The sequence below is a fragment of the Ptiloglossa arizonensis genome, chromosome 8 (assembly GCF_051014685.1).
Source record: "Ptiloglossa arizonensis isolate GNS036 chromosome 8, iyPtiAriz1_principal, whole genome shotgun sequence".
In the NCBI taxonomy this organism is placed as follows: Eukaryota; Metazoa; Arthropoda; class Insecta; order Hymenoptera; family Colletidae; genus Ptiloglossa; species Ptiloglossa arizonensis.
Genome location: NC_135055.1, coordinates 6,403,908 through 6,427,080, shown reverse-complemented (window position 1 = coordinate 6,427,080; position 23,173 = coordinate 6,403,908). Strand labels below are relative to the sequence as shown.

Below are 23,173 nucleotides of genomic sequence, written 5' to 3'. Positions count from 1 at the left end.
GCGCGGCGTTTTATCCTTGGTCTAGCTGCCGATCACGATCCCTGTCGATCCTTTCTCGCGCTGTTCCTCGCGGCTGCTACCACGGCCGAGAGCGATGCCCCTCTCCCGGGGTGACCCGATCTCGAACGCCGCGACGAACAGGTTAAAGTAGCCTCCTCCGGTGCGCGCACGCCACCCGAGCGGCCTACCTTCCAGCCTACCGGCCGTATTATTACACGCCGGTTTGCAGGCCCACGGCTCCCGGTGTGCGCAGCACCGTGTAACAGGTTCCAGCCACGGTTCACCATGGGGAAAGGATATCGCTGCGCGGGAAAAGCGGGGAAAAAAGACACCGGACGTGACGATGAATTCGACGACCGTCTGGCGGCCGCTGGCAAACCTGGTCGCTCTTCTGGTATTACCTGGCATCTCGTTTGACGAAGAACAACTTGTAACCGAAGCGCTCGTTCGGTTTCTCTTTCATGGAGAATCATGGGGGATTTTGGTCGAAACTGAAGGGCAAACGACGCGATACAAACTGGAGACGATGTACCTTACGAAAGTGGAGGACCATGGGGGATTTTGGCGAGAACTGGAAGGTAAAAGATGATTCAGCTTGGAGACAGTACCTTGGGAAAATGAAGAACCACGGGGGATTTTTGTGAAAATTTGAGAGTATTCCTAGGTACCTTAGGAAACTGATGAACCATGTGGGATTTCGTTAGGAACCGAAGAGTCAAAAGTTGTTCCCTAGATGGTACCCTAAGAAAGTGGATGTTTGACGTACTTACTGCTGGCAAGGAGATGAAGAGTATACAGGGTAATTCTGACCACTTGGGTTATAATTCTGCTCTACGTAAGGATAGAATCTCGAAGGAGAAACTAGCATGGTTTAATGGTCGCTGTGAGCAAGATGGTAGTTTAAGAAACTGAATGTTTGATTTACATGGTACTAGCAGGGAGAGGAGGATCAGTTTTAAGAAACATCGTTTGTCTTTGGTAGAGAATTAAGGGGATTTAGGGCAAAGTTTGAGGGACGAAGGTTTTAACCTGAAGATGGTACCCTTGGAAACTGGATGTTCAATGATGTTGATAAGAAGAAGAGGATCAACTGTTTTAAGAAACATTCTTTGAATTCTACAGAGTGATTCTGATGATTTGGGATATAATTGTTGCTCTGTTCCACGTGCATGTACAATCGTGGAGAGCAAACTTGTACAGTTTGATACAGTTTCATTCTAGTAACCTAGGAAACTGAACGTTTGAGCTACTTGGCACTGAAAAGAAGTACTCACTACTCTACTTTTTGGAGGATCTGTGAAGTGTACCGAAAGGTCTACGTTCAAGGGAGGAAGATTTTAAGAGATCGCCGTGTTAGGTCTACACAGACTATACTTCTAAGTAGATCTTGCACAGTTCAACGGACTTGTATGAGCCTAAAGACGGCACCACAGGAAACTCGGTGTTTATTTACCGAACTTTGTACCGACTAGAAGAGGAGAACCGGTTTAAGAAAAACCCTGCTTTCAGGTATGTACATTACCCTACGATACTATTTCCTCAAGTTCATCCACTCTTCTTGAAAACCGTACCGCGACGATTTTTATCCCACAAATTCCTCAATCCGTTCCGCGTCCAAAGGTACGAAACAAAGTAACCGAGAACTCGATACTTCGGCAGATATAACCATTATCGCGTATCGCTTTCGAGCACGTTCGAATGCATACTTTGTTGCTTCCTGAATCGTAAAAAACGAAAGAAATTCAAGACGAGAAAGCGAATTCGAGGGAGAGCGGCCGATCGATAAACAACCCTGAAGTTGCACACACCCACCGGTGAACGCTTTTTTACGAAAATGCCCGAACCAAGTTCTCTCGGTTGGGTTTTGTTCCGCGAAAGTGTACCTTCGTTGTCTCGATCGTCGACGAAAAATATACGCCGGTAGAAAGTAAAAACTCGACTCGGGCCGTGGAAAAATGTGTAGGTAAAGACCCGGCGCGCGGATCGGTGGACGGGTCCGCTTCGGTCGTTGAGCATATGTACAAATATATAGGTGTATATTGCACCTTTCAACGTAGGCCAGCGTGGCGGATGCGGGTGGGCGGACCGGGCTCGGGCTTGTGGCAGTGCAACGAAGCCGGAGAGCCCACGCTGAAACGAGCATCGGTAATTAAACGAGCACCTCGCTCGACGAACCCGTCGTTTTTAACCCTTTCGCAGTTTAGTCCGTACGAGCGGGTCGAAAACTAACCAAACTCACCTCGGCCGGTCAGAGACACGGACAAGGAGAACCGTTTTGAACGACCAAAACGAACCGGGTCGTAATCTCTTGGGTCGTTGAACAAACACACGGTATCCGTGTCTGTACAGATGGAATGTTTCATGATATTTAGATTGTTTATTTGTTTAGATTGTACAAGAGAAGTTCTTTTTCAGTTACCGAGTTTAAATACATAGCTTTTTCGTTTATTATTCTTACATTTCCAATGGTTTTGTGGAAGCAAGTTTCAGGAATTTGTTAGGGAAGAGGGAACACGGTACAAATATTATACCATCGACTATAAATATTATACTGTGCAAACAGTGTGCAGAGGAACAAAGAAATTGCGGAACGTACCAAGTTGTACAATAAGTTTCGTCGTTTTTTTCATTGTAATGAAATACTATGACGCTTCAACTTTGAACAACTGTAAATATACGAACGAGTCGACGGATCTACATGAAACTTCGCACATGTTCATCAAACAGTGGTACCATCTTTCGAAAAATAAAACGACGAATCTAATAGCTCCATTTCTTATCCAACGAAGAAACTTATCGAACAACCTATTATTATTGCCAAGAGCAATCATGTAACATGTTGAGCTTGTGCTTTAGAGTTTAGGGTTTATTGTGCAAGAAGCACTCATTAATTCGTGAACAAGAACACGTTTATTTGGGGTATTTGTAACGAATACAACCAATTTTAATAAACGAAAAAGAGTGGTAATTTTGCGAACTATATTTCGTCATTTTGTTAAAAAGCGAAAGGGTTGATGAATCATCGTTGATCGCTCGACCGTGCATGCGCATCCTTGCGCGACTTTTCCTCACCAACAAGTGCCCGAGGACCACGGGAGGGATCAATATCATCGATAGTTTATTGCATCTTATCGACTCGCTGTCAGGACGCAATTAATTATCTGGACGATCTCCTGCCAGTTTGCTTTCACACTGTGCGTTAGTTCTTAGCTTCGATTGCTTTAGTTACCTTGGATGTCGTTGAATAGAAAGGATTTTTTGCGAAAGAAGTTCCCTTTTTTCGATAATCCTCCACCTGGTCGAGGGAATGTTCGAGATTGTATGAACAAATTTCCAAAGCGGTTCTATAAAAAGTGACGGACAAATATGAGACTTTAGTGGCCATTATCCCCCTTAAAGTAGTCCCTTTAGGAGTTGGCGCAACTGGTCCCAGCGATTCTGCCATTGTTGGAACACCGTCATAAACTTCTCCCTATTCATACTGCACGATCCTCGATTCTTCCTGAATCACAACTGTGTCAAACCACTTTCGAGGTCTTCATTCCAGGGAAGATAAGAAGATCACGTATACCCAAATCAAGAGACCAGAAAGGGTTGGACCCAGGAAAGATGAAAGAACCTACCCTATTCTACTGACTTGAGCATCCATCACGTTTCCATCATCTCGCTCATCCAAGATGAGTTAGGATCCAGACCTAACTCTGTTCCCATCGTTCGAGTACAAGTTTCTCATTTTCCTTGAAACGAAGACGAGACTCGAAAGAAGATTTGTCACGGTCGGGATTCAGGAACAGACGACTGCGCGGATAGAATTTCCGAGGGCGTTGCGTACAAAGGGGGGCTATTTTAAGGGGGGACCGCTGAAACGTCAAGTCGATGACTGTTTACGAAGGAGACGTTTCGATACTCGTATTTCGCGACTACGAGGGTTGGCGATGGGGTTGTTCGATGGGGCCGTTAACCACGTGACCTCTGACCGAAGAAGTCTAGAGTAACAGCTATCTTTCCATCCAATTGCTCCTCCTATTCCTCCTTTCTCCAATTTCCATAGCTTCTCTCGCAGTTTCACCAGTGGCGACGTCAGAGGTCGTCTCCCCCGATAAAAGTAGCCGGCCACTTCTTTCGGCCTGAGTAGCGGGAAAGAAAAATGAGCCGGCAGCCGTGGAGAGGGGGAGCTGCGACAAATTAACTACGCATGATTCCGCGACGAGATAGCCCGGTATCGGTACCACGGGTATAGCGGATCGTGTGTACTGGAAGGCAGGGGGCCCAGGGTCCCGTGTGTCGTACCGTGCAACTCGGGCCTTATACGGGCCCCGACACGAGGTTCAGCCTCTACCGAGCAAAAAGAACCCCCTGCGCCGCGGCACTCCGCCACGGCGCTTTCGGTGGCCCTTACGGGGCACCGTCGAATACGCATGGTACCGTAGTGTGCGGCTCCATTACACGAGAAATCCATGGTAATTGAATATTCCGCGTTTTTGCGGGCCCCGGTCGGACGCGAGCCGCGACGGAAAGCGGCGGAAAGGTAAAACGTAAATAACAGGCCCCGAGGAGTCTGTCCCAGATAGACGCGCCGTGCGAAGAAGCGCTGAGTAATTATGGGACGCTTCGAGGAGGCTACGGGGAACCTTTAGGCTCGAGGTGCTCGAACGTCGGACGTGGTCTGGTTGCGCTCTCGAGATGAACTCTTGGTGTGGCGTTGCTATTGGGTGATCGCGAAAACGGCTGGCAAATTGAGGTTAGGAACGACGATCTATTCAGTTTTCGCTTCTTCGTTACGTGGAATGTTTTCACCCCTGAGGTTTCGGCTTTTCTCCCCGAAGATATAGGGGAGTAACAATATAGTAGCTATTTTAGGATATAGTAACGAAAGTAACAATCACTGGTGATAAATTTGGCAAGATGGGACGGAAACGTGTGACGATTAAGTCTGAAACGAATAATACGAATTTGAACGAATATATTGCTAGTGATTAATAGGGAAGAGAAAGAAGTGGTTCGATGTTTTAAAGACCATGGAAAATTTTAAATAATATTTATTTTATAGAAAATTCTTTTTTCTCGTAAAAATTATGACTTTGTATCATTTTCATTATTTACAAACGTGGTTGTCACAGTGCCGGATCTACGCACAGGGGATTTACTTTCATTGCACTTAGATTATCTCTATTCTTATATCAATCACTTTTATTATCCACATATTTTCAATTACCGCGTTAAGTATGGTGCCAGGTCACTTCTGTGAATTTGTTCCCGCTTGTTATCTATGTTAATTGGATTTTATCGCGATATTTTCACCCGCAAACCAGGCATACATATTGGAGAGTGCTATCATAACCTAAAAGAATATAAAACTTAAATCACCTCATTATCCTATTATCCTGAATACATGTATATAAATAAATTTTCACTCGAAAATAAATATTTTCTTTCTTATACGTCGTATAGAAATATTCAGTACACAGTTTCCCTTCGTATGAAAAGTAACTTGACGGTAAGGGTTAACGATTAACAATTTCAATTTTCTATTCTTCTCTGTACAAGATGGAGGTGCAACAATATTTTCCCTCCGGGTGGCGTTTCACCATACTCCTCTCGGAAACTCGTTGATTTGATTTTTTGAGGTTATGGGATGCGTGCGCAACTTGATTGTACCGATCGGAGCAACGAGCGCGTAAAGAAAAGCGTGGTGCAGGGTGACGGGTCAAAAAGGCGAAGCGAAACGAAACTGTCAAAACTATTTATAGCGATGTCGGGCGACATTCCGAACGGTCGATGAGAGGAAATTATTCGCGTTACTCGGAGCTCCTGCCGACGCATTAGGTACAATTGGGTGCGTGGGCAATGTTAAACGTTAAATCGCTCGTCACGATAGGAGACGATGCGACGAGATTGCTCGCCCACGTATGAATTTCCTGCGCCACCGATGCGACCGTACCATTATTCGAGTCTGGTCACTAAGAAATCAAATAACACCGGCGAACCAATTAAACGGGTAGAAACACGGGAGCCCTTGAACCGTAGCGCCCCCTTGTAAACCGATCTGTACCGATGGTGCACGGAATCGATCGAGAGGGGACGGAGTAGGGGATCCCCGGGTCGCGAAAAAAATTTCATTGGACACCGTCGTCGCGGTAGAGCTAATTAAATACTGATTATTATTATCGCTTGGTCGCGCATTACCGCGATAAAAGTGGTCGGCACCGATCGTCGTTTATCATCGTCCGAGCCGTCTTGTCGGGGTACATAAATCGCGGTAACAACGAAATGAATAGGTACGTTAAATCGGCCGGAGGGTTTTACGAGTTACTAATAAACGTCTTAGCCGGGGAGAGATTTCTCTCAGCGCACGGAACATCCGCGATTCTCGTCCCTTTTTTTCCTCATCGTCGCTGGGCTGTTAATAAACGTGAAAGTCGTACACCGCGCGCAAGACGTTGCAAAACGAGCCTCTCGAAGGCGATCGTTCCCGATATCCCCACACCGCGTCCGCTTCGTTGGAAATTTAAAGCTGATCGGTCGAAATAATCGGCAAAGTCTCGACGTGTCGCCTAAGGACGTGTTATGGAATTAGGAAACCGGTACAAGGTGTGTTGCGCAATCGGGACGAATTATACTGACGGGAACTCGAGAGATTGACCCAAGTGGGCGGGGCCGTCTCGTCGAGACGGTTTGACCCCGCCTTTGTAACGAAATCTACAGTACCGATCACTAATTCATGCATAGTACTTCCACTATTGGTTTAAATTTATTCAGCGTGAGCGATACTTCGCTAATAATAACTAAAATGTTTATATTTTTCATTAAAGTGAATCTAACGTCGAGAATTTTAATTTGTTTCATTAATACGATTATTGAGATCGATCGAATCATTGTGCTTTCCTTTCCAATATTAAAATCTACAAAGTATAGTATAGTCGTCTTTGAAACAAGAACTAATATTGTACAAGTATTGGAAAATATTTAACTAAAGGATTAAAGATGGTGCTTGCATTTTTATTTATATTGTAGACTTTGTAGACTTGTTATTTGCAAACACATAATCGAAAATATTACGATCATACTTTGTAGAATAAGACAAATTGGTATTCTTTATCGCTGACTTGAAGTCCCTTGGCAGGAATGTGAGAAAAGTGGAAGGGTTACACCTATTCTCACGCACACGTTCGATTCTAGTTCGCTATTCGTCGCGACAGTTACAGACACATGTGAACTGAGTGACGAAGAAGGTAGAGAGATAGAGAGAAATAATGAGAAACACGCGGCAGACAGAGACCCATTGGCGTAGGTGCAATATATTATTATACAATAGTTGTATCTAATACAGGACAATAATTTTTGTTAGTTTTTTACAATATACTAGGAAAGCATTGATTATATAATTACCAATAGAAGTAAGTAAAATTCTTTTCAAGAAGAAAAATAATTTAATAGAAATTATACTTTTCTCTAAGAAAAAACTTAATTTTCTGATTTTTATTATTCTGTTCCTCCTGTACTTTTTATACGCAGTAATAGCAATGTTAAATTTTAATATCTTAAAAAATACCATTGTTCTCTTGGGAAACATGGCTTAATACTTTTTTGTGGCAAAATGATTAGAGTTGGATTGTGTCGTACAAAATATTTGATTCCTTTAAGGAAAATTATATTTCAAAGTCATTTTCATTTCTTCGCCTAGAGAAAAACTGCTAACATTGCACAATCGTTTTTATATTAAATAACTCTTATGAGATAAAACAGACCTTTTATGCATTACATATAAGCATAAACGAAACCTCAGTAGTTTATAGTCTCCAGGTTTTACATTTATATACATATTGAGATACGGATGCAATTGAAATCTATTCCTACTACTATGACAGTGTGTTGCTTAGGTTCAGAACCTGCAGTTCAGGTGGTGATGGGCGGTCCGACCCCTGTACCGTTTGGTGAAACATCAATTCAGAGGAAGACGATACATGTTATATTTTCCTGTCTACGAATATAACTGAATCACCACAATTGCACAACCCACCCTATATATTTCCAAGAAACTCACCGGTATGGTTCGAACGAAAGGCTTGGGTGACGACGAGCGAAAAAAATTCGAGAAACGGAACGAACACACGTTCTCGATTAGCGAAAGAATCGATCCCACCAAACGAGGGGGTTAATGACGCGTCGGAGAGCGAAAAAATGCGGCCTAAGCCACGTCATTCGACAGGTAGTTGCCCTGGGAAGATCGTAGACGCCGAGGAATCCTCAGCGGCGCATAGATACCCTCCGCTGCGACGTTCTCCCCCCTCTCCGTTACTCACGAAGCTCATCGAATCGGTTTCACGAGCTTGAGGTCAGCGGACCGGTGGAAGCCCGTTGGAGATTCGTTTCGGAAGATAGAGCCCGCGAGAGACGAGGGGGCAAACAAAGAAACGAAAAAAAAAAGAAGAAAAATATAAAGAAAAGAACCCGGTCGTAAATTTCCGTAAATTCGTGCGCCGAAATATTATCTCCGTCGCGACGGAGAAAAATACGACCCGTCTGAAACCGCGCGGAGATTTAAATGAAAATGCTCCGAATGCCTGACGGTGTCTTGACCCCCGCGTACGTCGTGATAAATCAACCGTGGCAACCGGCAGAAAACGGTCAAAGTTATGATTCGTCCCGATAAGTAATATTTATCGTTCAGCGTCAAGTGAAGTTGCAGCCACCACGTAACTTAAGATTACCCTTGACGCGATTGTATTTTCATTACGACGAAATCCTCGCGGGAATTGCTTCCTGAACGACCGTAGAACGCCCGAAGAAGTCATTGTTGTCTTGTACACGGGGCGACGCGTCTACATTCGCGAGGACGATACAAATAGTATTAAAAGTAACGTGCAAGTGAATTTATAAACGGAGAATCTTCTTTCGTGTGGAGTGCAGGTGGAAAGATTTTCGAAATAGATTCTATCGTTAATCACGTTCGAACAATGGCACGCGGTTTTCAGGTTAGGTCTAAAACGATCTTGTTTCCGACACGTCTGACGCGAGTACGGATTAAGAGGTTCCAAAGCGGACGATTTGACATTAATTCACCGCGACGAGGACACGTAGAAATTTGTCCGTGGGCTCGTTAGCATTCATCGCGACGTTTCCCGGATAACTGTCACGATTCTTGCCTCGTTAGCTGTCGCGTGGTTATCACCCACGAAATTGGCGCGGTACGCGCGACGTTGAAATGTTTCCACGGCGGGTGGAATTCATCGTGATCGAACGACAAGAAACTCCTTAATGAGTCAAGACAAACGGTCGAGGCTGGTCGGGAGATAAGTGGCCGAACGCGGAATTATAAAAGGCGTGAAAACTTCGCTTCGAAAATACGACTCGCGCGTTGCCCGTAGCGGAACGTATCGCTGGTACGTGTGCCGCATTTAATATCCCTTCGAGCGGACTAAGATACTAATTACGATTGCCAAACGCGAACGCGAACGCGCGAGGCTAACCGAACGTTATACGACCGTTGCGCGCGTGTTTCAGGAAGAAATAACACCTCATCGCTCTTAAACGTCCAGCCGCGACGGATACGCTGCGTGCGCGCGTGCGCGCGCGCGCGCAAGCAAGCACACTTGAATTAACGCGGTGCGTGGACGCGCGAGCGCACTCCCTCGTATCGAGGGGGCCTTCCCCTTCCACTCCGCGCTGACTGGCCCCGGAGCCCCCGGTACGTGTTCGGACGACGCGCCAAATTTATTTAGACCCTCGCTGGGCCCGATCGTTAAGCGTTTCACGAGGATCCCTCTGACCGACGACGATCGATAAAAGTATCCTCGTATCGCGAGGGAGACGGTGTTTACGATCGTGAACGCGAGAAGCGATAATTGCTGGTGGGAAATGGACGATGAACGGGTGTACAGCAGCGAGAACGCGAACCGTGACGAATTTCTTCGCAGCTCGGCTGGTTTCGTGAAACACTAGCCGGGTACGGACTCCGTCTTTCGAGAGTTTGTTGTTGAGAATCGGGTGTCCGTTCTCAGAAGACGAAGTGGAGGAGGGAACGGTTTCGATTTGCCGCTACAGATGTGTCCTTTCCGAGGACAGGACAAAGTTGACGATAAATCGAGGTGTTACTCAAGTTTTTTTTTTTTTTTGGTTCATTCGCTGCTAAAGATGTTGTTAGAAAACCTGACCCCGTGTAGAGAAGACGGAGACGTTTTGGGTCTTGTACACGGGGTCCACTCTGGGACCCTCGAACTCGATGAATCGAGGGTTTCTATGTTTTTCTTGATCGTATAAAAGATAACGTGATGAAAATACGAAATACGAGGGAAGAGGGGCCATTGATGACATTTCTTTTTTCTAGATTGTCACTTTTGACAAGTACCAGACGCCTTTGGTCTTTTTGCAATAGAATTATATATATCTGTGTTTGACCACCTAACCTCTAAATAAATGAGAAAAGTACGGAACTTGACATAAAAATATCAAATATATGGTAAGAGGGACCATTGATGATATTCTTTTTTCTAGATTAATAGTCATTTCTGACAAGTACCAGACGCCTTTGTTCTTTTTGCAATAGAATTATATATATCTGTGTTTGACCACCTAACCTCTAAATAAATGAGAAAAGTATGGAACTTGACATAAAAATATCAAATATATGGTAAGAGGGACCATTGATGATATTCTTTTTTCTAGATTAATAGTCATTTCTGACAAGTACCAGACGTCTTCGTTTTCTTTAATAGAATTATATACATATGCTTATCTGTCATAGTTGAGACGAATACAATGACCTGTGAGATAAGTTCACCGAAAGATATTTACCATTAAACTCTCTCCGATATCTTTTGTTCGACAAATTGTTCTCTTACTCACATAGTTTCCCAGACACTGAAGGAGTTAACTGTTATTGGTTCGTTGTGTACAGTAGCCAGACCGAATAGCAATTTAACCTGAAACTATAGAGACAACCTGAAAACATTGAACATTCCAACAATACCAAGGACTTAACGTCATTTGATTCCCTTCAATTCATTAACTGCTCGACCGAGTAATTAAATACTGCGGCTGTTAGATGATCCAACTAACAAGGGAAGACCTCCAACTGTCTGACGCCGATTTAGATGAAACTTTGCACAACTGTTCGTTCGTGCAATCTAAGAACTATGCAGTGTTTCGTTGCTGTTACTTTTACTTTAGGTTCAAATCGATCGATTATTTAACATTTTTGAAACGACTAATATCTTTAGAATGTGAACAAAAATTGAGTATAGTATTTTACGATGGAGAGTACGTGTCAGATGGTAATCAATTTTAGGTTTAAACAACGTATAACAAGGATCGATAGCTAGCGACCATTGACTCCTTGCCTCTTAACTCTTTATTTTCAGCAGTATAAACAATCACCCGATACTCTTTCGCCTCGACCGATACACTTGTCATTCGCACTCAATGTTTGACAATTTTATTTACTCAACGACAATCATTCCTATCGTCTAAAATTACCACTTACACTTCTCTTACATGCTACAAACATTAGTGCAACGCTAATCAAATTATCCAGTTAAAGGAATTGTTCTAAAGAACCAACGCCGTTACCTCGAGACCAAACTTATGCAAAGAACTATTCGAGGATGTTGGGTATACGCAATATTGATCTAAAAAAAAATTCTACCAGCTAAAACCCACTATCATTTTTCATAAAAATTATATCAAAAGAAACTTTGATATTTCGTATCCTAAACAGATCCCTGCTCTTTCAATATTTCAACAATCGTTCCTTTTAATATGTTTGAAAAATAGTCAAGAAGACATTACATAAATTGAGAAAAGCTTTATTGCAAATGAATACAATTGTTGTTTAATTTTTCAGAGTCAATATGGGTCCTAAAAGTGTTAAACGTGTACAAGTCCCTGACATCTTCACAGTGTTGGAACGGGTGGTACAAGAAACTTTGAAGAATCTCGGATTTAATCAGGAAGCTCAGAACTTCTTCACTGTTCGAATAATCCAGACTACCAGTGATCACTTCACCAGATCCGTGAAATCGATGAAACTCGTGAAAATTAAAACGATCGAAGAGAGAACTCGGTCTGCAACTGGAAAGAATTCAAGAATCTCTACGAAGCGTTTCGTTCAGACAGAGCTACCTGCACGCGTGCAGCCACCCAAACCCCTGAGACCCCGTGAAACACATACCGTCGAATCGGCAGACCAATAACGCGGATACCTAGTCCGCCCACGTGGTGCCGCTGGCACATTGGTCCGTGGACGAGCATACACGCGAACGTAATTTTGCACGTCCGTGTACAACGCGGCCCCGCGAGGACACGAGGGAACGAAGGGGCAGGGAACGAAGAAGGAAACGAGACACCGGTTTTCCAGCGGGTTGCATTCATGAGACCGAATGAACGAACGAACCGAACGAACGAACGAACGAACGAATGTGCGCACGCGAACACGAATTAAGCCTGTCGCCGGGCGTAAGTATGCAACTATACGGGGCGACGTGTCCGCCGCTTACGATTTAGAGTGAATGGGCCGGTCACGTGGGTGTAATCGCGCGAAAGTCGATACAGAACAACCGGATAGAGACAGATCGTGGCGAGAGGCAGAAGCGTCGCGACGACCCGCTGGATCGACGGCTCGGTTTCGCGTCGAATTTCACGAAACGACCGGTCCACCCGTTGCGGTGAACGCGAGTACAGTTGGTGGAGTAAATGTAACGAAATGGACGAGGTACAGTGGCCTTAAAAAATTTCTATCCTCGCGTATACACCGCGTTCTACCGATGGGCGAGTCGATGAAAATATTTGCAGTGGATAGTATTGTTTAGAGACTCGAAGAACGATAAGTTTCTCACGAATACGGTTTTCTTCGATGGGGTCTTAGCTCTCGTATCGGGACTTTGTTTCTTCGTGGCGTTGCAAGAAAATTATTTTCTTTTTACTCACATCGCCTATAAGGGAATCGGCTACTACCCTCGCTGTTTACGACACGAACCATTGATTCGCATCACCCCGCTTTCAAGTGACAGTCCCGGTCTTATCACTCGAAAGCGGGAACTACGTAGATACGAATCTCGTACGATTCGGACTGTTGGTAGTGTGAATATATCGTGTAAGTTAGACTCTGTGTTTTTCGAATTTTTAACCCCGTTTTCGTGCAACTATCAGGGTTCTAATGTACCGCACACTCCCCTATGCAAGATCGAAGAAAAATGATCTCTAGAAGTACACTTGTTGTCCAGTTATTCGAAAACTTCGGTCCTTGTGAATACAAATATCGAAAATTGAGGCACGATAGGACAGAAGACAACTTGTAAATACACTTCTGTGCTAACTTCTGACAAAGATCGGTCCTGGTTCACCCTTGAGTCGTCAACGTCCCACGATCAATAGCACCTACCGTGTTTGCTCGATACAGTTTTTTCGCCCCCCTCCCCCTACCCCTACCACTATATTTCTTCCAACGAGTATACGTGAAAGCAGTTCGCCCGAGGACCGAAGTCTGTTTCACGGGTCCCCGTGAATGCAACTTTCACGACTGGCTCTATGGACAGCGGTTCATTTGCAACACAATGTACAAGGAAGTGCGCGCGCGTTCGCTTTTCAATAGCCGGCTGACACATGGTGTCAAGGATCCACCGATCGATATGCGTACATGCGATCCTCATTTAGTCGCGTACCATAGCGATACAAAAGTATTCGACGCTGGTTTTGGACATTGAGAGTTCGTCCCTTGTCAAGAGGCGTTGATATAGGGACAGCGTCTTTATTACCGATGACGATATTAATGCTGTGTTGTTGAGTAAAGTGACGTCAGAATTATTCTCAATTGTCGTTCAAAAATTGCGCGGCGTTCGTAGTTACAAAATTATTACAATATTCGATCGATTAATTTTCGTTAGAACGGATGGTTTGGTCAAGTGGGAGGGATATTTCGGGTCCTAACTGTTTGCATCGAGATTAGAATACTCGGACCCTGTAGCTACGTGTGGATATTTTCTGTAACTCTTTATCGGTATTTACTACCGATATACTAACAGCTATCTCCAATATTAATGTACTGTAATGTAATCTTCGGTCTTCTCTATTTCCTTATCGTTCCCTGCTCTGTACTTCTGTTGCAATTGAGACGGTTCGTCCAGTCTATAATACCAATAATAAGAAAAAAGAAATGAAAAATTGTTTAGTAAATGTTGAAAGTTCATTGACCTTAAAGGAACGAAAGGGAACGTAAAATTATGAGCGACTCGGGTGTGCGTCTCTACGGTGACCTTGAACTGCCACTTTATTCCGTCCCGACTGTAGCGCAGCACAGAAAGAATCTAAAAATAGTAGAAAATCATTCAATGCGGGAATTAAACTTCTCTCTTGCTTATCGATCGGGATAGATAAATACGAGAAGCACAGTTTCTAAAAAATTGAGGTTAGGCTTGGAAAACAATTGTACACCGGTCTCTCGTGATAAATGAATGCTTATTCTCCCCATGGTCGCAACGCTACAGAAATATTACGGCGATAAAACTGTCGAATAAAAATAAACCAAAGTGAATTAAATATAAATCAAGATTCGGGTTGTAAATGTCTTCGCGAAGCGTTTCCAACTTGTTCGCCGAGTCCCCTCGCGTCTCGGGGCACTAAAATCCCGAGGATGCGCGATGCGCGTGCGCACAAGTGTCGCGCGTGCGCGCGTGTAGAGGTGAGCGCGTACGTGAAACGGCCCGCAGATACGCGTGCGCTCGCCCACGCTCGCTCCTACACGCTGTCTCTCCTTCCACGCACGCGGGGACACTCGGCTGTTCCTCGGTTCATTCAGTCGTTCGAATCCTTCTTTCATTCAAGGCCCGATACACTTCGATCTCGGCGTGTACGAGCCGCCGCGACTCGTAGATAGGCACGCGTGTGCACGTGCGCTCGGCCAGCACTCTCGCGCGCTTTATCGAGCACCGAAGGGAAATTGTACGTATATCTCGTACAAGGGGTGTCCTAAAAGTATCGGGTTGCACCGCGGTTCTCACGCCATCACCGAGGGGAACTCGTTCGCATAAATTAACTTCGATAATTACGTAGTCGTTAAGCGTGGGAGGTGGAGACGATAATTAATCAACGTCGCGCGAAATGTTGGAAAATTTCGCGAGCGTTTCTTCGCTGTAACGCCAGGTAAAAATGAAACCGAGAGTCTCTTGCAATGTTCCTCGTTAGTTCCTTTCTGCATTTTTCCCTCCAACGGCAACTCGATGCCATTTCGTAGGAAATTCGGCGTAATTATGTATCGTTTAAGGATACAAGAACTCGTTTCGAAGCAGATCTCACGAGAAAGATATGTGTATAACATTTTCTGACAATTTTCTCTTAAATGGTCATCTGCTCTTACATTTACTTTATTCTCGCCTTTTTTTTTTCTTTTTCTTTTTTAATCTTCGTCGACGATAAAATCTCCAGCACGTACGCGCTCGCGGCAGCGTTAAACGCTCGGTGCTCGATTCGAATTGAAGCGATCGCGCGGTGCGGTGCGGTGCACGTGGAAAAAAAAACCGGGCCAGCCTATAAAACACCGAACGAACGTGACACCACTGTACCGAACAAATTGCTTTCCGTTAATATCGGCGAACGATCTGTAACAATAACGGGTCTCGATTACATTTTACCAACACGTGTACCGAGGGGTTTTATCGGGACGGTGAGGTGTCGCGGTGCGGGTTACAGGTCCGCGCCGCCGATAAATGCACCCAGACAGGTTGGGCAATAGATCGCCCTGGGCGTGATTGGTGCAACGTATCGGAGGGGTAATACGTAGAAAAGCGAGAGCCGTAGCGAGACCGGTGGAATATACCGCTGGTGCGAATCAACCATCCGAACGGTATATAATTTTCACGCAATTAGTCGCCCCGCGGCTAGCCATTACGGAACGGGGAGTCCGTAGCACGGTTGCTCCGTTCGTTAATTAAATTTGAAAATCGGCCGGCAAAAAGTTCTAACCCGCGGCTGTGAGCCTAACGAGACTCGCTCTTGACCGCGTTCCGGCTCTCCTTTTTTTTTCTCGCCGATCGTTTTCGGTTAAAGGCGAGACACGTGAGTTTGGGAGGTACAGTAGAGCGATGCGCTACAAGTTGTTGTACACTTTGTTCCTCGCGTTGTTACGCATTCCCTCGGAATCTTACAAATTGTTCGTTGGTCGTTTTCGGTCGCAGTATGATAGGGTCATGTCCTTCGAGTTGTTTCACCCTTATCTTTGAGTTGTTTCACGTATATATGCTTCGAGTTGTTTCATCTTCGTCCTTTGAGTTGTTTCACCTATATCCATCGAGTTGTTTCACCTTCGTCCTTTGAGTTGTTTCACCTTTGTTCTTTGAGTTGTTTCACCCTTGTCCTCCAAGTTGTTTCACCCTTGTCCTCCAAGTTGTTTCACCTATGTCGTTCGAGTTGCTTCACCCTTGTCCTTTGAGTTGTTTCACCTATGTCGTTGAAATTGCTTCACCCTTATTCTTCGAGTTGTTTCACCTTCGTCCTTTGAGTTGTTTCACCTTTGTTCTTTGAGTTGCTTCATCCTTGTCCTCCAAGTTGTTTCACCTATGTCGTTCGAGTTGCTTCACCCTTGTCCTTTGAGTTGTTTCACCTATGTCGTTCGAATTGCTTCACCCTTATTCTTCGAGTTGTGTCACCCTTGTCCTTCGAGTTGTTTCACCTACATCCTTCGAGTTGCTTCACCCTTATCCTTCGAATTATTTCACCCTTGTCCTTTGAGTTGTTTCACCTATGTCCTTCAAGTTGTTTCACCCTTATCCTTTGTGTTGATTCACCTATATCCTACAAGTTGTTTCACTCTTGTCCTTTGAGTTGTGTCACCCTTGTCTTTTGAGTTGTTTCACCTATGTCCTTCAAGTTGTTTCACCCTTATCCTTCGTGTTGTTTCACCTATATCCTACAAGTTGTTTCACTCTTGTCCTTTGAGTTGTTTCACCTATATCCTACAAGTTGTTTCACTCTTGTCCTTTGAGTTGTTTCACCTATATCCTACAAGTTGTTTCACTCTTGTCCTTTGAGTTGTGTCACCCTTGTCTTTTGAGTTGTTTCACCTACATCCTTCGAGTTGCTTCACCCTTATCTTTCGAATTATTTCACCCTTGTCCTTTGAGTTGTTTCACCTATATCCTACAAATTGTTTCGCCCTTGTCCTTTGAGTTGTTCCACCTATGTCCTTCGAGTTGTATCATCTTTATCCTTCCAGTTGTTTCACTCGTGTCTTTCGAGTTGTTTCACCATTGTTCTTCGAGTTGTTACACATCAAGACGTTAGAAATCTTTTCTCCCTGGAATGTTACAAATTTTGTCCCTCGCATTCCTACAAATTTTCATCCTACGTAAAATTGTACCGAGCTCCTGACGTTACCTTCTACTCCAATGTCGACGATGACGCAGGCTACTGGTAAGTCATCCGAAGCAGAAAAGTAATCATTTCGCATCCTTTTTATCCAGTCCTTATAAAACTGCCGTAATCGATTCATTTACATTTTTAAAATTAATTTCTCCCCTCCAACCACTCCCTCCCGTCTGACTACCTACTCGACACCATTCCCTCGGACTCTCTCGCGCAGTTAACCGTAATCTTTTCGGTTTACTCCTCCAGATTAAATATCGTTCGCCTTGGAACAGTAGAAGTTACTTTCACGCTTTTCGTTGCACGCGGTGCGACCCAATTAACGAAGAGGAGGAGAAACCGTCCCACCAATTAACCCCAACTCGCCCAGAGAAGAGGAATCGAGGAAGAATCACTGCGCCGATTTCGTTTAAGTTACTCTTCTTCGACCCCCCAAACTCATTAGATGGATTTATGTCGATCAATTCGGAAACGTCAGATTTTGCGCAATTCGGTAGTTCTGTTCGGGCATCCGTGGTAATTGAGGTTAGGTTTGGTGAGCTTCCTCTCTTCTCCTCTCCGTTTACGTAAATACAGTGGGTCAAAAAAGTATTCGTGCACCGAATTTTTTTGCAGTAACTTTATAGAAACGAGTGATACGCAAACAAAAACTGTTTTGATTAATAGTCTACTATTAATAGTATGTGTAGAAATAGTATGCAAATGAAGAATTTTTAATAACACGTAACAAAAAAATAATGCAAGAAATACAAGAATTTAAGTGCAAAGAAAGTATTCGTATACTTAGAATTGTAATAGAAAGTTTACAATTGCACGAGTTGTACATTGTAACTAATATGCATCTCTTGGCTTTAATAATGGCTTCTAGTCTTCTTCTACAGTTACTCGTTGTAGATCAACTTTGTTAGATATCTCGTTTTTCTTGTTTCATATATTTTCCATTGAATTAATATTTGGAGATTGTGGCGGTGTATTGTTTGAAAGCATTGTATAACAACCACTCTCTTATTTTCATAACGTTATTAAAAAATTCTTCATTTGCACATTACCTCTGTGCACAGTAGACTCTTAATCGAAATAGTTTTTGTTTGTGTATCACTCGTCTATAAAAAGTTATTGCGAAAAAACTAGATGTACGAATACTTTTCTGATTCATTACATATACATGATATAATTCAATACGTAAATAAATATTTCGAGGATGGTTGTATCGAAGAATAATAACAAACTCAGTGGAGTCTACGATAAGTGCTATCTACAAGAAAAAATAAATAATTCAGGGATAAAGTGTCAGTGATAGATTCAATGCTTAGAAACAATAAGACGAATGTAAGTTCCATTTGACCTTGTCTTCGAATTATGAAGAGTCTTTTATTAACACGTTTAGCGTCACGAAAAACGTATTTGTCTTTTTTCCCATTTAGAAAAGAATGTACAATTATTTGTACAATCGGTGTGAGTATGCAACTCAGTGTATCTATTCATCAAAACACATATTGAGGTTAGTACTCTGCGAATTGCAGTTACTCGCGCGAATTCAATCGAGAGAGGCCTAAGAGTTGTTGCACTCTTATACATAATTTATTATATTACAAGGAAAAGGAAAAATCACACGTGGAAAAAATAGTGTCTGACCGTAAGTAAGGACAATTTGGATAGTGCTGAGTAATTTTTATTAGTCTCAGACCTTACAAAGAATGATTAACCTAATACGAATAGCAATTTCTTTCCAAGCCTGATTTTTCCTTTTTCCTAGACAATACAATACATTACTGTGGATTTCTGCGATATCTGATTTCTACTAGAAGCTAGAAAAAATTATAGTAAACTATAATACAGAAAAAGCAGCTTTTGATATATCTGCTCAAACGAATGCCTCTAATAATCCATTAAGAAAAATCATAAAATGTTATAAAAAGATACGACTTGAACGAAAAGTGTACTGTCAGTCAACGATGAGTGTCGCATACTGAACGAAAAGTATAGCGTCAGTCACCGGTGACATGGCGCTTAATGTGTTAACTCCCATCCAAATATTCAAAATGGCCACCATGTATCTCAGATGCAAGCTACAATGGCTCCAAAAAGTATTCGTACAGTATATTATAAGAAAATTCTTCTTACCTGTAAGACTGATTTTAATGAATGTTTATATATGCATATAGAGCATAACAGTGCATGTATAGAGAAATTTTTTCAAGAAGATGAAATCAAGTCTCGAAGATTTCAATGTTTTTTTTTTATTTTTTTAATGTAACTTTTCTTAGGACATGGTTATACCAGAACGATAGAGCACTAAGAGCTGAACATTTTTCGTATGAACAATTTTTCTCTGTTCCGCACTATTACAAAATTGTATTTGAAAAATCGAAGAAAAAGTAGTACTCTAAAGGCTGATTCCAATTCGTTGATATTATATGCAGCCCAGTACGCTTTTCATGCGTACAAACTTTGATTAAAATCGGACTTGTAGATCAGGGGAATTTCCTTATAATACAGTGTACGAATACTTTTTTGATCCACTGTACATAATAGATTACTCTATAAGTTTTATCGTTCGATAAGAAACGGTGCTACTAGGTTCGCCGTTTTACTTTTCTAAGGATGGTACTACTGTTCGATGAACATGTGCGAAGTTACATGTAGATCTGTCGACTCGTTCGTATATTTACAGTTACAATATCACTTCAGATTGTACACCAAGACCCTTGGAAACCCAACTTCCCCCGAGTGGACACTGTACGACTCTATCGTCACTACTCCGTTGGGACAACTCGACGTCCGGGTGGATATCCCTTCGTATTCGGCGCGTACGCGCGTCCACCGCAGAAGAGGCGAGCTCGAAGGCGTATCGCTCTTTATTCCCACGAAAGAAGAAAAACCCCTGGGATCGGCTCGTTACGATCGGTGGTCGCCGGTGCACGACGACCGACAACTGCGGTCGCCCCCCCACCCCCCAGATTACCATCTCCCGCCCGTACACACGTGTATGTGTATATACATACATACATACATACATACATATACATATATATATATATCCATATATATATATTATATATATATATCCATTCGTGTACGTGCACGTAGCCGCTCCTAGGCGTTTTTTCGCCGGGGGATTATACGTGCCCGAGATCGTGGATCTCACGAGGGCGCTGAAAGGTACGGCCTCGCCGTTTTATGCGGCCACGATACGTACGTGGCATGCGTCCACTACGTGTCCGGCATGAGAGCCAGAGCCTGGAGATCGTGCGATCGTAAGATACGTTTCTCGCAGATCGCGAAGCGACCCGCGAACCGGGGCTGTCGCACTTCCAGAGGGTATACAGGACCGCCTGGATTTCGGTCGTTCATTGAGTAACCGTTTCGTGGTCGTTTCGTCGCGATACGATTCGTGTTGACGTTGCGCAAGCGGTGATCCGCCACGCGATGGGGGGAAAGCGTTCGCGGGATTGCGTCGCGAACAATATACTCCGTGACGATAACGAAGAAGCCAGAAACGATGGGGGAAGGTGAATTCTGTTTACGAACCCGATCCGGTTCGTACACGTTGAATTTTGTTAGACGACCTCTGCGCCCGAGTTACGAGGTCTGCGCCAATTAAGGAACTCCGCGTGACGTCTAGCCCTCGGTTTCTAGGAAGGAGCAGGTAAATAGAATTCCGAGAACTATTCGAACCGCGTTCGGTGGTAAACGTAGACGATCAGTTGTAGAGTTGCAGACAACGTGTTAACACCTTGACGGGATTTGTATCGTTCTAGCGCGGAATCGCGATCTTTATTGTTAAGTATTTTGTCGAGTATCGGTCATCTACTCTTGTAACCGAACGTGAGTGATACATTTGTGCTCACGTTGTACGCGCGCGAAGTTTCGTCGAAATCCGAGCGTTGCACTCCGTGTGGCCACTTTGGAGCAACAATTTGCCCATTAATCGTCGCTGAGCAACTAATCGTAGACACGGTAGTTCGTTGGACAGTGTTCTCGATGCACACGCAATTATTTATCAATTATTTTAAACTTTAGCAATTAGGAACACAATCTCTCCAGTGTAATACCGTCCAATGAATTACTCAATCGCCAAAAAATACGTTTTTATTGCACCGAGATTGTATAATTTAGTAACATTGGAAAAGAAAAATCATAATAACACTGTATTCAGTGACGAAGTATTATTCAGTATAAGTAGTAGTATAGACTTGAATTATTTAGTATAACGTAGGAATTTTAAATTCGTCGTAGAAACAATGAAAACACGTGTCAAAATATTATCGATCAATACACATCAGCCATTATGATAAAATTACTACTGATTGGTACACTATACCACTCGAGTATACCTAAGCTATCTTTCCAAACTTTACGTTCATTTTTCTCAGAACCGACTCGTCATCTACGGTTGTAATTCCAATCACGGTTACTCTGCACACGGTCCTACAAGCCTGCCAAATTTCAATGAGATCGGTTAGGATCACTTCTGAACTCCGAGGCACGGTCGCGAAGTTTCAAGAGAGCACACGCGACACCGTAACGCGCCATCCGGCACGATGACATTCCATGTGCACTGACCTCCACCATTAATCGTCTTCGAATGCAAGGAGGAAAAGGAAAAAAAAAAAAAAAAGCGCGGAGCGCTATCTCGAGCAGGAAAACAGGAAACGTGGAACGAATCGATTTGTATCGTGAAAAAGTACACTGGGTAACTTAATTACAATTATCCACAAAGGCTCGTAAACGGGTCTCTCGCTGTTAACTGGTTTATTGCCCCGTTATCTGCATCCGGATACCGCGGATTCGGATTACTCGGGAACGGTGGTCGTTTCAACGGCCCAATGAAGAGATCATTGTGACGCACGTATGGAGATAAACGCGCCGAGCTACCCAGGGGGGACGGAGGAACGACCCAGAGAAAGCCCCCGATGCGCGGCTGATCGATGCACGACGCCCGTGCACGAGTCGTCGAGTCAGGTCTCGCGAAATGTACCTCGAATCGTAATTAAAGCGAACCGATGTTTTCCACGGAGCCATTACTTTCTCCAAGCCGGCAGGAAATCGATCGTAAAGCCTCGAACGTTGCCTATTCGCGCCCATCTCACGCACGATTTATGCTTCCTTTACGGTGAAAAGGTAACCACGAGTTTTCCCCAGCGATTGGGAAATTAATAGAATTACCAGACGGCGCCAGTTACAGATAATAGGTTATCGAGTATCGAGGCTCGTGGACAATCCTCCGGGTACCGCTTCTCCGGCTCCTCCTTAACGCTTCTTATCTACGCTTGTCGGACAAATACCGATTACCGAGTGCGCACGCGCGGCGCCGCCGCGCACGAGAAACGATGCGTAGCCTCGCGTAACGCGGGAACAATAGACGCGTATGAATCAAGGTATTGTTTTGCCAACGTTGAATGCAAGTTTCCTGAAAAATCCAACTCCGTCGTCGATTACGTCGAAACGAGGCGAAAGTTGCGTTATCTTTCTCTTGGAATCGAATCGCGGTTAGAAATATGATAACGCTTCGATACGCGAAATGCCATCCAACGTGGACGAATTCTTTGTTGAAAACGAAGAAAGAAAGCGGTGTAAATATTTTCTCCGCGACCCCTAGCTTCCGAAAGAAACGAAGTCGAAGGTGAGTCACGGTTGCGGCTGACCGACGGGACTCGGAATCTCGATTTTTCGAGAAAAAAATTAATTTTGATTCAGTTCTCGTTCGCAGGAAGGATTTTGGAAGAAAATTTGACATTTATTGTACAATACCTTGCGCAGAGATTCAACGTTCCGAGGTAGAGTCGTGGTGTTCGATATTTATGCGCGGTTATCGTGT

General features: G+C 43.8%; 1 protein-coding gene across 2 annotated transcripts in view; it reads right to left on the bottom strand.

Moving 5' to 3' along the window:
- The window catches only part of Rols (zinc-RING finger and ankyrin repeat domain-containing protein rolling pebbles), a 74,392-nt gene that overhangs the window by 40,324 nt on the left and 10,895 nt on the right, over window positions 1-23,173 (bottom strand). The gene's annotated exons all lie outside the window — the stretch shown is intronic.